This window comes from Periplaneta americana, unplaced genomic scaffold (genome assembly GCF_040183065.1).
Source record: "Periplaneta americana isolate PAMFEO1 unplaced genomic scaffold, P.americana_PAMFEO1_priV1 scaffold_22, whole genome shotgun sequence".
NCBI classification, from domain to species: Eukaryota; Metazoa; Arthropoda; class Insecta; order Blattodea; family Blattidae; genus Periplaneta; species Periplaneta americana.
The window spans coordinates 2,319,519-2,328,699 of NW_027185503.1; the positions used below are offsets into that span (position 1 = coordinate 2,319,519).

At 35.5% G+C, this 9,181-nt stretch overlaps 1 pseudogene; it reads left to right on the forward strand.

Moving 5' to 3' along the window:
* LOC138693830 (uncharacterized protein CG3556-like) overlaps positions 1 to 5,470 on the forward strand; it is a 114,403-nt pseudogene extending 108,933 nt beyond the window's left edge.
* The last annotated feature ends 3,711 nt before the right edge of the window (positions 5,471 to 9,181 follow it).

A 9,181-nucleotide genomic window follows, 5' to 3' on the forward strand; every position in this document is an offset into this window, starting at 1 on the left:
AGTCTTTTTCCTAATAATGGGACATCAGGAGCAGGGTATTATATTCCAAAATATCAAGAAAGTTATTTCATACCATGTTCATCCTCCTCCAGTCTTGACACTTAATTGCTAGCTATTGATGCTGCTCTTCAGTGTGTTACTCAAATTTCTGAAATATCTATTTGCATACTTACCGACTCCAAGGGGGCTATATTTAATATAATTAAATATGTACCAAACCTATATGCACATAGAATTATTCCAATTCAGAAACAACTAAGTAAGCTAAAAGAACTCCAAAAGGAAATAACATTTCAGTGGATACCCTAGTTATTGGGTATACCTGGAAACGAGAAAGTCGATAATATTGCAAAACAGGCAACATATTTGCAACCAAGATCTCTTGAAGTGATATCTCTATCCACTGCTTTTGCTTTAGTAAAATCTCATTTTACAAATCTATGGCTCAACAATTGGCTCTCTTCTGACAAAGGAAAAATTTTACAGTCTGTACAAAAGAAACCAAATGACCTGGAAATGTACAAAAACTTGTCCAGACATGTTCAGACATTTTTAACAAGAGCCAGAACAGGTCACATTGTCACTCAGTTGTACCTACACCGATTTCACATTTCTGATAATTCCCACTTGTCTGTGGTGTAATAATCATGATGAAGATCTGGAACACATTCTTCTATACTGTCCATCCATAAACCACAAAAGAAGTAAATTAAAATCATCAATACCAGTTGCAGAAGACACAGCCCTGCAGTATATATCGACTACACCCCACCTCTGGCTACTAGTAACAGGCATTTATAATGAACACTGATCAAAATACCCCTCATTTCTCGTGAAAAACAACAACTGAATAGACTACAGTGGACTTTATGTTGTCAGCAAACAGCTGGATACATTAAGGAGATTGATTTAACAATCTTTATAATTTGATCAACAAGACAACCAATATCGCGTTCAGATTTTCAAATGTTAAGCTTCACAGCCAGACCAGACCACCAGGAGCGCACTCTTTGTTCTCTGCTTCCCTGTCGTAACATGTGCCGTGCACTTCTATTATTTTGTTGTTCTGTGATGATTACTATATACTACATCATACTTGGTGCCGCAATAGCAATTGAAGGTGAATTAATTTTAGTTTTGCTGTTCTGAACCTCGACATGTATTGTTTTAAAGTTCAGAATCAAATAATGCAAACATGTAGTAATAACTAGACCCCAGAGAAAGTATTGCTTATAGGGAAATGCACGATGTAGTATAGGTAATGTTTATGAACCGAGGACTCTTGCATGCATCACTGTGCAGGTAGGAGTAGTGCCGGCGTAGCTTAGTACAACGCAGTCAAAAGCAGTCGACACGGGTCTTCAGAATGCCGAGACCAAAAGTACGCAAGATAGAAGCACTAAGGGAATATGTTCGTCAATAAAGTGTGTTTTCCATCCATGGTAATGAACTGTTTTGTGAATTGTGTCATGTGAAATTGGCAGCCGACATGGCATGCAACGTTAAGAAGCATATAAACAGCAACAAGCATAAACTCGCATGTAAAAGACAACAGAATTTAAGCAAGGTACAGCAGGAATCTCCTTCACAACTACATGAACGAACATTTTACAAAGATATGTGTGACGCGTTTATTGCTTCAAATATTCCGTTAAACAAATTAGAAAACGTGAAACTCTGTGGCTTTTCAGAAAAGTACACTGGAAGACAAATTCCTAATGAAGCAACACTGCGGAAGAAGTATATGCAACATGCATATGAGAAATGTCTACGTGAAGTGAAGTGTAAATTACAAAATAAGAAGATATGGGTATCTTTCTATAGATGAAAGCATGGACTCCATTGGACGTCATGTTGCAAATGTGGTTGTCGGTGCCCTTAGTGCGGAATGTTGCTGTAGACCCTATCTCTTAATGAGTGAAGTGTTAGAGAGGGTTAATAATTCCACCATATGTGAACTCTTTGATAGTGCTATGGAGTTGCTATGGCCATCATGTGTGCAATTCGAAAATGTGTTACTATATGTTACAGATGCTGCAAGCTATATGAAGAAATCTGCTAAGTTTCTTGAAACACGTTATCCGAATATGATACACGTTACATGTCTTGCACATGCATATCATAGTTCATTGCAACGCATCAATACGTAAATAATATTATTATCAGTATGTCAAGTACAATGAAATATTTAGATCTCTTAATAAGAATAAATTAGAATTGCACTTTGTAATCACTGGAAACTAGTCAAAAGGACGCACAAATAATGAGACTTTTATGTATTACTTCATTTCTCATGAACCAAACTGTACTACTGCCAGCGTCACGCTGTCTATCATTATTTACCCCATCCCTCTCAAAGCAAGTATGCTATATTGCATACTAAGCTGATAGCAATACTTTTTCCGGGGCCTAGTAATAACAAGTGGTTGACTATGCAATTACGAAATTAATTCACTCCTTAGAAAAATCACAACGAATTACGTTGTTGGGACATTATGCCTAATACTTTCAGGTTAGGTGAAATTAAAGTCGACACCCTAACACATTTACTTTTTAAATTTTGTAACAGGAAAATGTAAAAACTGCTAAATATAAGAAATTTACTACATAAGAACAGAGTGAAGAGACTGCTTTTTTATAGTTCCCATTTGTTCTGGAAAACTAATAATGATTGTAGAAATTACATGCTGTAGGCCTATCTGTGGGAGAGAATGAAGATTCTGTTAATGTTCTTAAAACATAATTCGAAGATTACAACGAAGGTATTGCAGCCTGAAGGTGACCATTCATCCCAATTTTTCCGGAACAGTCCCAAATTAGATCCTATGTCCAAGATTTTTTTGATAATATGTCGGAACTCGTATTTGTCCCGAATTTTGCCAAGATGTCATTATTTATCCTGGTTTAGATTTGTTTTTGAGAGATGTGAACTGTAAAGTTGCCAAACATTCAGTTGCCACTACCAGTATTGGTAGTAGGCCTATATCCATAGAACAACAAAATAATAGAAGTGCACGACGCATGTTACAACAGGGAAGCAGAGAACAAATGGTGCGCTCCTGGTGGTCTGCTGTGAAAATTTGAATGGGATATTGGTTGTTTTGTTGATCAAATTATAATGATTGTTAAAGATGAATGTTATTATTTTTGTGTGTTTATGTTATTTATTTAAGATAATAAGTAAAAATTTCAACAGAACAAGTATAAATAAAATATTAGTTGTTTTGATGGAATTTTGACATATTTTCTTAATTGAATAACATAAACATACAAACGACTCGTAAAATAGTCATCAGGCTCTCGTCTCAAAAGAAGTATAGCTGCTCTTTTGTTGTTCTGTGTGGCTTTCTATTGCCCACGAGATATATCTTGTATACAACAGTGTTTCCCACTAGCATCAAATCGTTGAAAAGTTTAGTGCTTCTGGTGATCAGGCAACAAAACAATGGCCTGCACAGTCTTGCTACCGGAAATTCCCCTAAGCCTATACAGTTGTTAAAGACGCACATCAAAAACAAAAGGCTTTTAAGTTACTATGATATAGTAAACCTTCACAGTTACTAAAGACGCACATAAAAAATAAACATATAACAAAGCAATCTACTGCCCATGTCTCACATCCTGAACCGAGAGCTCCCTAGTGCTTATAACCATGTCCCTTAGGTCTGCTCGGACTGGCATGGCAGCTGCAGTGTGCGGCACAGCAGCATATTACATGTTCTGAAAACATTATCCTATGCCAGTGCAAGGGTTTTTACTCTTTATAATACCGGATACTCTAATCGTGGTTACCACTATCGCTATTATCTCTGATGGCGATTTCCTAAAATGTATGTAGACACTCGGCCACTCTTTGTTCATTATGGACAACTGCTGAATTACCATAGGGCAGCGTTTCTCAATGTATGTTCCGGGGTTCCGTGAGCTCTATATGATTTTAAATTTTATTCCATACTTTTTTACTTGGTTATTTAACAACATTGTATCAGCTACTACGTTATTTTGCATCGATGGGATTAATGATAGCGAAATGGTATTTGGCGAGATGAGGTCAGGGATTCGCCAAACATTACATGACATTCGCCTTACAGTTGGGGAAAACCTCGGGAAGAAATCCAACTAGGTAGGCCTAATCAGCCCAAGCAGGAATCGAACCCCTGCCCGAGCGCAACTCTGGATCAATAGGCAAGCGCCTTAGCCAACTGGGCTGCTTCGGTGGCTATTTTATACTTAGCGGTTACTGTAAAAATATATAAATATTACGAAAATATGAATCAATAATATCATTAAACCACCGATAATGATATTAATAATAGTAATAATAATAATATATTTGATGAAAATCTAAAACGGAAAATACCCGTAATAATTATCACTTTCATCACTGGTTTCTCTGCGTATGTGTTCAGTAAAACAAAATACCGAAAAGACAAAATGCAGAAGTACAGTAAAAATGAGACTACAACTTTCTGCCATACAACCAGATTGCAAGCTTAAAAAGCAAATACATTTGTCCCACTGAACAATATTGAGATACTAGCTTTCACTTGTCTCTTAACTGTTAAATACTAATAAAATATTACAAGGATTCCGCAGTTACACTTTAGATTAAAAGGGATTTCGCGGTGGAAAAAGTTTGAGAAACACTGCCATAGAAGAAAGATTTTACGGATGTGTACATGTGATAACCTTAATCGCAGTTAGGTCGATAATCTCAAGTAGAGACTGTAGTCTACCACTGGTATTAGTGTTTAGTTACAGGAATTGATGAGAAGGACATAATTTGTTTTGTGAGGGGACAGCCTATACATTCGCTTGTCCATGACTGATCTTGCTCTATAGCTGACGAAAGAAATCCTGAAAAGGCTGATGTGTTGAATGTAGGGTAGTAGGCACATGCGGTACCCAGGACCTCCCACTCTCCCTCTCTGCATCTCACTCCGCAAAGAAACAGCTCAGAAAGTGAGGCACGGGCAGTATATGACTTGTAATATTATTCAGTTCAAAGTTATGGTATTTAATTAGGCCTATGTTTTTACTTCTAAACTTTAAAAAGACTTTGTTTCATTTAATCTATTGAGCTTATTAATAAATGTTATTCGCTTTCATTCTGCAGGAGTCGATGGACTAATTGTTGAAGATGGGGATCATTACCTATTCTGGTACAAGAAGCTCTGAGTGCCACAAGAAGCCACCTACACATCTATACACTGATGAAAAGAAGTTTTCACTTTTATTTCTACCATTGTCTACTCCAGGTTTACACAATATCAAAGATAAAATCATTACAGTAACCTACCAATACTGTACTGCCTGTGACATTTCATTGCAAATAAATGCAAAGATCAAAATTGGACCTACAGCCAGACTGAGAATTTATCTCTATTACCCTAATTCTCAAAATTGTTATGATGGCGTTTGGCAGCTGGACTGAAGAAATTTTCGCACAAATAAAAATATATTAATTACACTTAGAGTACGATCTTATTTTTAAGGAATATGTATCGTAAGTAGGAAACTTTAAGTATGAGTCTAAGAAAAGTACCAATACAGGATTTTTCCTTCATTTTATAAAATCAGCATACTCTCGACACACAAAAACACACTCCAACGAAATTCTCAACACACAACTCAACTTCAAAACACACACACTCTTTGACTCTACACTATATCACAGGAACACACCCTCACAGGTAACAGAACAAGTGGCGCCAAGACCAACAACGACCAGTTCTGAAGATGACCCATAAATAGGTCGAAACATGTAAACGAGGTACGTTGAAATTTAACACAGGAAAGTCTTACCATACATATTCCGAAGTAATAATATGTTTCCAATCTCTTATTTTGCAGGAAATGTTTCAATCTTTAATTATTATGACGCAAAATTATATTCTAATGAAAACTGTTCATGTTTAAATTTAAATAGTAACTTAACATTTAATAGTGCATTATGCAACGAGCCTATATTGGTAGTAATTAAGACGCAAGTATGATTGCTTATGAAACGAGCGCAAGCGAGTTTCATAATTTTCATACGAGCATCTTAATTACCATTATAGGCAAGTTTCGTATGACTTTTTATGCTCGACCATATCTTTCTAACTTGAAAGTATTCAAAATTATGGTTATGTGCGAACTGACCTGAATTGTGAGATGTGCGCAGAAGCGAAAGTATTGATTTTTTACGAGGCCGAATTTAATTGACTTTGGCACAGAATAAGATGAACATTACTCTGGTACAACCTAAAAATTGATTTAGAATTGAAAAACGAGATGACAAATTGAATTTATTTGAATATTATTTACAATTAACTCTAATTATTATAGTAACAGAACATAACCTTCTGCGACAGTATTGGATTTCCAGCCTCCGTGACTTTTCGCTAATTCTCTTTCGATTGCATATCCGAGAATAATCGATACTTGCGGTTTTATAACGGTACAAAGCTGACTTGTCATTGGCTGAACACCTGTACTTTAATGAGTAGGTGTACTTTAATGACATGCATTAAAGGACTGCTACCAGGTGTATAATTACTACATTTTGGCATGGTCGAGCATAAAATATAATAAAGAAGATGTTAAGTTCAAGGAACAGTTCAGATTCAGTCAGTTTCTCTGAAAATAATTTTCCTACAAAAAAAATTCTTGTCCATCTTTTCTTAAAAAAAATTATAATGTACGTAGATTGGTTGCTAGTGCATTCAGATGTGAGTGATTAGGAATGACGTGATTGCCTTGGACACCTCATATTCCTGGTTGAGACAAATTACCTGATTAGGGTGTTTTCCGAGGTTTTTCCTCAACTATCTGAAGCAGAATTGCTGGTAACTGTCATTTCACCTCATTAACATCATTTCGTGTACCATCTAAATAGTTACAGATCAGCCAGGAGATCGTGACAGACATGGTTCCAGGATTCGCCTACAGGTGTCATCTGTCTAGGGGAACTACACAAATCCCAGGGAGCCATAGGGGCTTCAAGAGAGTGGATTACGACATACCAAAGAGTGTAGTTAATTCAGACAGATGATGCCATGGTGAGTCACAGAATCTACAGTGGCACAGCCTTCTGGGCAAAGGATGCAGCAGAATGCAAGCAAGTGAATTGTGAACAGATGGCATCGATCTGAGGAGATAGCATATTAACAGGGAGATGAGGGACGTTCCTGTTGACACAGACTCGTCAGAACTGGATGTCATTGCCGAATTGATAAGAAGGCATCAAGCAGTGAATCACCTGCTTGAAGAGCACTTCAAAATCATCACAAATAAGGAAGTTGCATAATAAGCCTAAGGCTACAGTGCTTGCTTATAGGCCCTCCTCTGAAGAAAGAAAAAGATTATTGTGATCTAATACTATTTTCAATTATTTAGGTCTACAATAATCTGTGTTGAAATTAAGACAGAGTAATGTAATGCGTAACATAATATAATACTAACCATACATACAATAACATAAATACAGACATGGAAATCCTACACATACAACCCAAAAACCAAAAACTCAACATACTAGAACAATATGAAATATACAGACACACTAAAACACTCCCTGATCAAATTCTCAACACACAGATCAATTTCAGAACACACACACTATTTGACACAACTCTTCATCACACAAACACACCCACACAACAGCAGCAAAGTTGAGATAGCGCCGAGATCTAGTAGGCTCTTAGGATGGTGTCAAGTAGCACCGAAACAGCTGTAAGCCACACATGTTTACATAAGTAACACGAGTAAGATCGCCATTTAATCAATTATTTTTATTTTTTACTGTGTACATTTTTTATTGGATTATCGGCTTCTGTTTTTGTGTGATTTGTATTTGATTCTAACAACATTAATATGTATTCGACTATGTTTATTTTTATTTTATGAGGTTCATTCATTCATTCATTTATTTTATTCCATAGATCTTACATGAGCAATGAAGCTTTAAGATGTGGAACATGTCAACATTTTACAATATTACAATTACAATTTTTACAAATTTTTATAGTTTTACAATTTAGTAATTTTCTACAATTTTTACAATTTTGTACAATTTTTTTACATTTTTTTACATTTTGGCGAGATGTAGTGAGATGAGATGAGGTCCGAGGATTCGCCAAAATATTACCCGGCATTTGCCTTTTCGGTGGGGGAAACCTCGGAAAAACCCAACCAGGTAATCAAATCAAAGGGGTTGATGCCAAGGACTCGCCATAGACCATCCGGCTTCAGTCCCACGGCTGGGGAAAACCTCCGAAGAAAACAAAGTCCAAAGGGGGATCCAACCCAAGCCCAGACGCAGCTCCGGATCAGCAGCCCAGCGAGTCTGTCGACTGAGCTACATCGATGGCTCTACTAAAAGTATACAATACATAGCCAATCAGATTATTAAATTTACAAACGCAAACGATCATTCATAAGTTGAACTATATTATAATACAAAACAATTTAATTAAATTTAAGGCATAAACAATTCAACCAGTTGTGATATACAGAAATTGATAATACATATCATGCAAACTACTTCAAATTACAAACACAAACAATTTATCAGTAGAGCTATATAGATTACTATTCAATTTAAAGCATATACAATTCATCGGCCAAAACTATACAAATATATACAATACAAAGTAGCATACTTTCATTAAGCTATACAAATTTGTGCAATTAATATCAAGTAGATTAATTCAATTTATAATCATAAACAATCCATCAGTTGAGCTATACATATTACCATTCAATTTACAGTAGGTCTATATACAATTCATCAGTAGAGCTACACAGACTAGTAATCATTTTAAGAACATATACAATTCATCAGCCAAACTATACAAACATATACAATCAAATTAGTTCAATTTACAAACTTATTTTCGTTAAGCTATACAATTCATATGAAGTAGATTAATTCAATTTATAAGCTTAAACAATTCATCAGTTGACCTATACAGTATACTATTCAATTTACAGTACATACAATTCATCAGTTATGCTAAACAAAAAATACAATACATAGTAAACAGATTAAGTCAATATAAAAACATATTTTAGTTGAGCTATATAAAATTGTACATGTCATTTAAGTAGAATAATTCAATTCACAAGCATAAACAATTCATCAATTGTGTAGATGAGTATGTAGAAATTTGGTTAATTCTTTTCTGAACCTTTTCTC